Source organism: Hibiscus syriacus, unplaced genomic scaffold, assembly GCF_006381635.1.
Source record: "Hibiscus syriacus cultivar Baekdansim isolate YM2019G1 unplaced genomic scaffold, ASM638163v2 tig00110893_pilon, whole genome shotgun sequence".
Taxonomy (NCBI): domain Eukaryota; kingdom Viridiplantae; phylum Streptophyta; class Magnoliopsida; order Malvales; family Malvaceae; genus Hibiscus; species Hibiscus syriacus.
The window spans coordinates 6,555,063-6,560,943 of record NW_024062901.1 but is presented as its reverse complement, the minus strand read 5'-3'; the positions used below and the strand labels follow the sequence as shown (position 1 = coordinate 6,560,943).

The window sequence follows — 5,881 nt, the reverse complement described above, 5'->3', positions numbered from 1 at the left end:
GTTTTGTAATGTTTTAAAAGTATTTATGTAAATGTAAATGCATAGTAATGAACGATTAAATTTTTACGAGTTTTGTGTACATTTTACGAAAATTACTGTAGCAGTGCATCGATGCACAAATTGCATTCGATATTTGAGTGTATCGATGCACTATAGCACTGTTCAGTACTGTTCACGGTATTGTTCATTACTGTTCACGGTATTGTTCATACCGTATTTTACTGTTCATAAACGTATATTTTCTTAAATTGGTTATAACGAACACAATTCAACAATGTATGATCGTATTTTCTTATTATGAGTTCAAATGTAATGAATTTTGTAAGAATATCTTTTTTTAAAAGTTAATGTGACATCTCGGATTCGTATCCGGTCGAGTACGAGTTATGGTGTTACACAATTGATGAACAATCACCTGAAGAATAGATGCCTAACGAACCCACCTAATGATTTGGATAGTTAATGGAACCTCATGTGACCCGATGAATCTTATGAAAAAAAATCATGATACATACGTGAATTGATGAACCCGAAGAAAAAATTGAAGATGACCAAATAAGGAGATGATAAGAATAGTGACGATGACTGCGGTCTACAAAGGAGATAATGAGGTTAAAGTTAAGGATGAATTTTTTAAAAAAAATTAGGGATTTAAAATTTTTAACTATTTTTTTTAAAATATAACAATATTTTTAAGATTTTTTTAACGATAGACACTTATTATAAAAAATATTTAGACATCTGAATTTAAAAAAAATAATTTGTACAATTAAGTCAGAAAAATATATGGTCCATAAAACCTATTTTAATATATATATATAACCAACTCATATAGTAAAACATAAACAATATAACACACCTACCAAACCCACTATAAATATGAAGTGTTGGAAAACATTTGAAACTACAATTCTGAAAAGGATACAGTTTATTAGAAATGAAAGCGTAATATAGAAAAAGTCCTTGACAGAAAAGATGGCAGCTGATGAACGGCCATCAGGTCATGCATGTAAAGACCAAGCCAAGTGTCATTAAAGTCCATAACTACAATTTCTTCCATCTTCCATCTTCCATCTTCCACCTTCCACCTTCCACCTATATACAGTTATACACCGACACTCTCTCCGGTTTCATCCGCCTCAAGACGTTTACTTCCAAAAACCAAACTTCACTTTCAGATCTCAACCCATATCCTCAAAAAAGGAAACAAAAAACAAGTCCATTTGTCTCTGTGTTTTGTCTCTTAGGGAATTTTCAGACACCCATGTCTTCATCTTCCTCAACAAGTGTTCTTGTCTTCTTCCCGTAACGGTTACTCTTTTCGAAGCTGAATCACAAATGTCACCTTTATATATTAGTAAGAGGATGTTCTTGTTCGTACATTGTTGTAATGTTTTCATGTTCCTCCCTTCGATGGGTCGTTTTTGTTCTTCTTGTCGGTGATTTCTACATTTGTATTGTCGGAAATGGCCTCCATTCTCCGGTTTAGGAAACTATACTATGTAGATCAAGCGGTTAAGTGTTCTTCGGTGGGGTTTGAATCGTTGGATCAGTCGCCCAAGATTGATCAAAAGCTCGACAAGAAGGAAGAAGATGTCATTTCTGCTAATAATTTAGCCTTGGGGATCAACAAGAGAAAGAGGGCCAAGGAATGGAGGTGCATAGATTCTTGTTGTTGGATAATTGGGTGCCTTTGCACCACTTGGTGGCTCCTTTTGTTGTTGTTCCACTGCTGGCCGGTTACATTGCTTAGGGTCAATGAATTGCCTGGACCAGGAGCCAGGCTTAAACGTGAAGGCTTGACGGCTCTTCATCCGGTGGTTTTAGTCCCCGGCATTGTCACCGGTGGACTCGAGCTTTGGGAAGGCAAGCCTTGTGCTGATGGTCTGTTTCGAAAACGCCTTTGGGGTGGTAGTTTCACTGAGCTATTCAAAAGGTACTTTAAAAAAGTGTTTTATACTTCTATCATTGGCTAATTACTTTATGAGATTGAATTGTGATTAAATTTTATATGTTTAGGCCTCTGTGTTTGTTGGAGCACTTGTCTTTGCACTATGAAACTGGCCTTGATCCACCAGGAATCCGGCTTCGAGCCGTGCCGGGGATGGTTGCAGCTGACTATTTCGCTCCCGGATACTTCGTGTGGGCTGTTCTCATTGAAAATTTGGCAAAAATTGGCTACGAGGGGAAGAATTTGCATATGGCTGCTTATGACTGGAGGTTATCTTTCCAGAATACGGAGGTATAATGGCTAACCCTTTGCTTCTCCATTGCCAAAATGCCCAATTTCATATCAAGGAAACACTGCTCCTTTAGGCTTAGAAGCTGACAGAAATGATGCAGTTTTTAGTATATATTTGTAATAGAAGCACAAACCATAGACAACGTATTAGATCGAGCGTTTACTGATATTTTTCTATTCGCGAAAAACAGATTCGAGACCATGCTCTTACTAGGCTGAAAACTAGAATTGAGCTAATGTATATAACCAATGGCTATAAGAAAGTGGTAGTGGTGCCCCATTCCATGGGGGTTATCTATTTTCTTCACTTCCTTAAATGGGTTGAAACACCTCCTCCTATGGGTGGGGGTGGTGGTCCGGGTTGGTGTGCCAAGCACATAAAGGCGATGATGAACATCGGTCCGGCATTTCTCGGTGTTCCAAAGGCTGTTAGCAATTTGTTCTCTGCTGAAGGAAAAGATGCTTCTTATCTCAGGTTAGATTCTCAAACTCATAATTCGGTGCTGAATAACAGCGACACCTAGAAGTAACGCTAAAGATGAAACATAGATTGGCATGATTAGCTCGAAACATATAACATATTTGTTGCAGAGCTATGGCGCCCAGAGTTTTTGAATCGGAGATTTTAGGGCTTCAAACATTTGAACATGTCATGCGGATGTCTCGGACGTGGGACTCCATCATATCATTGTTGCCTAAAGGTGGAGACACCATTTGGGGGAACATGGATTGGTCTCCCGAAGGTCATGTTTGTGACTTCTCTAAGAAAAGCCATTCTCAGACCTCTCTAAGTGACAATAATGTCATAACCGTGACATAAAGAGAGGTTTCCGAGTGAAAGATATCACCAAGTATGGAAGAATAATTTCTTTCGGCAAGGCAGCCTCAGTATTACATTCTTCAAAGCTTCCCACTGTTGATTCAAAGGTATTTTTATATATATAGACACACGTACATAATTAATAAAAGAAAAGCTTCAATGTTTGAATCAAGATCTTGGTCATGGTAGCAATCGATGATTATGTTCAGTTATCAGGAATTTTCTCGAACGAGTGCTTCCCTAATCTCAACATCTCGTGTGGAGAGGTATGGACTGAATATGATGAGATGAGCAGGCAAAGCATCCAAAATGTTGCAGCAGATAAAGCATACACAAGTACAACTCTTCATGATCTTCTTCGGCTTGTGGCGCCAAAAATGATGAGACGAGCCGAAGCTCACTTTTCTCATGGAATAGCGGACAATCTTGATGACCCTAAATACAACCATTACAAATACTGGTCTAATCCACTTGAAACGAAGTAAGCATAATTACACTTGCAGATCTTTAATTTTGAACAGATTCTCACAGTTACATGCATATGTAACCGATTGATTCTAAGTACACATGAATTATCTTATTTTTCAGGTTACCGGATGCTCCGGACATGGAGATATACTGCTTGTGCGGTGTCGGACTTCCAACCGAAAGGTCGTACGTGTACAAGTTATCACCCAGCAGTAGATGCAAAAGCATTCCATACAAGATTGATAGCTCAGTCAATGGAGAAGAAAATAGCTGCCTGAGAGGTGGAGTATATTTTGCTGATGGGGACGAAAGTGTACCAGTTCTAAGCGCCGGATTCATGTGTGCGAAAGGTTGGAGAGGAAAAACAAGGTTCAATCCATCTGGTATTGCTACATACATCAGGGAGTACCGGCACAAGCCAACGACTAGTCTACTCGAAGGGAGGGGCACAGAGAGCGGGTCGCATGTTGACATCATGGGAAATTTGGCTCTGATCGAGGACATATTGCGCGTTGCAGCAGGAGCCACTGGAGATGAGATAGGAGGCGACCGGATTCACTCGGACATCTTAAGAATGTCTGAGAGAATCAACCTTCCCCTATGAAAGGTGGTTGTAATTTTCATGTAATAAATGTTGTGCAGTTGAATGTTTTCATGTATCCCTTGGCCTTGGTAAGTGAAGTGTCAAGCTCAGCAGCTCTTATTAAATATTAAAGGGACTAATTTGAACCGGTCCCTATAATAAAGGGACCTGGCAGTTACTTTAACCCATAATTAAAACCCTGTGAAGGGCACTGTGAATACAGAGGAGGGCAGTTTTGCATGACCAGCAGGCTTCTTAATAAGAGAGGTTGTGCATTAAAGGAAGGATGCAATAATTATTGGCAATGCTGTAAATTACTGGCAATGCTAATCGTGGTTCCGACGTTTGCTCGGTCGAAATATGTTCGAAACTATACAGCGAATACCGAATGTGTCAATTCCAGAATCCTTGCAATATATGCCAAGAAAACAGTAGACCGTTAAGCACGATTATAGGTATTAGTAAAGCTATCATGCTCCGGAGTTGATCCCTGGATGATGAACCACCGTTGCTCATTTGCCCCGCATTGACGAATTCCGGTCTTCCAGAATTAAGACTTGCAGACACATTGACAGATGTTGAACCTGATCATATAAAGAAGGAACAGTTTCAGCATTGATATATACTCGGTTCTTCCTAATTTTCTTGGGGTACATTTAAAACACTTAAAAGATCAGCTTAAAGTTTCATCATAGTTAATATGCAACCCCGACATGGTGAAAGGATGGTTTAACGGATTAAGAAGTTCGTTGCAACGTAGGAATCATGTGATCCAACTTACAGTCAGAGTCGGTCCACCCGATCTGTTGATTTGCCAGATCATAAACGAATATTTTGTCTCTTAGAACAAGATCTGCAAAGAAAAGATCAAAGCCGAAGGCATCAATAATTAGAAACGCGAAAAACTTATTGCACAAGGTAATCTTAATCAGAACTCTGAGAAAATCGAAGCTTTCCGGAAGATCCAAAGTTCATGAACTCTTTGAACTATTAAAAATGTATTTTTTTCAGTGAAAATACCTCCTAAGATCGTTATCCCTTGACCCCGAAATCTTCTGAAAGCCGATGCACCAAACGTTCGATCAAGCACCGATCAACCCGGTTTAGAGACAACTGCTAAGTACAAGGGTTATGTAATATTTCATAGGCATAAAACCAGACATTTCGTTCAAATGTACAAAGATTCGTCGTGATTTCTCACTAAAATATTATCTTTCACCCTCTCAGAAACTACATGAAAACCTGTAGTTAACAGTCTTGTATGAGCTGCTACCATTAGAACCAGAGAAAATAGATGTCTAATTAGCAAACTGAAAACAACATTATGGTCGGGCTTTTCTGCATTCCCGGTTTGATCTCGACACCACTAGACTAAGAAACCTATGCATGGACTCTATTGCATGTAAGACTCGATATGCAAGGACTGTTAACACGAAAAATCGATAGAAGAAAGCAGAGCTTCTACAATTTCAGGCAAAGGAAGAAATAACTTACTGTGATGGAACAATATTCGGTTCCAAAATCTTGCCAAAAACAAGTATACCACCACCACCATTATTTCCTTTTAAGCAATGAGAAAATACTTTAGGTGCTATTCCTTGTGAGGAAAGTTTGAGATTACAGGCAAACTCTGCTGTCCCAACCCGAAGATTCCATCGACCGCTCGATCAGACTTTGTCAAGTCTCCAGTCTGACACGCTGCATCTGTTTCACAATCCGCAACTTAAAGCCAACAAATAAGATAAACACAAACACCAACATGCACCAT

The 5,881-nt window shown here is 39.2% G+C and overlaps 2 pseudogenes; one reads left to right on the top strand and one right to left on the bottom strand.

Annotated features, from left to right (window-relative positions):
- Window positions 1-1,334: 1,334 nt before the first annotated feature.
- LOC120145152 lies at window positions 1,335-4,213 on the top strand (annotated as a pseudogene).
- A 293-nt stretch (window positions 4,214-4,506) lies between these two features.
- On the bottom strand, window positions 4,507-5,186 carry LOC120145651 (annotated as a pseudogene).
- Window positions 5,187-5,881: the final 695 nt, after the last annotated feature.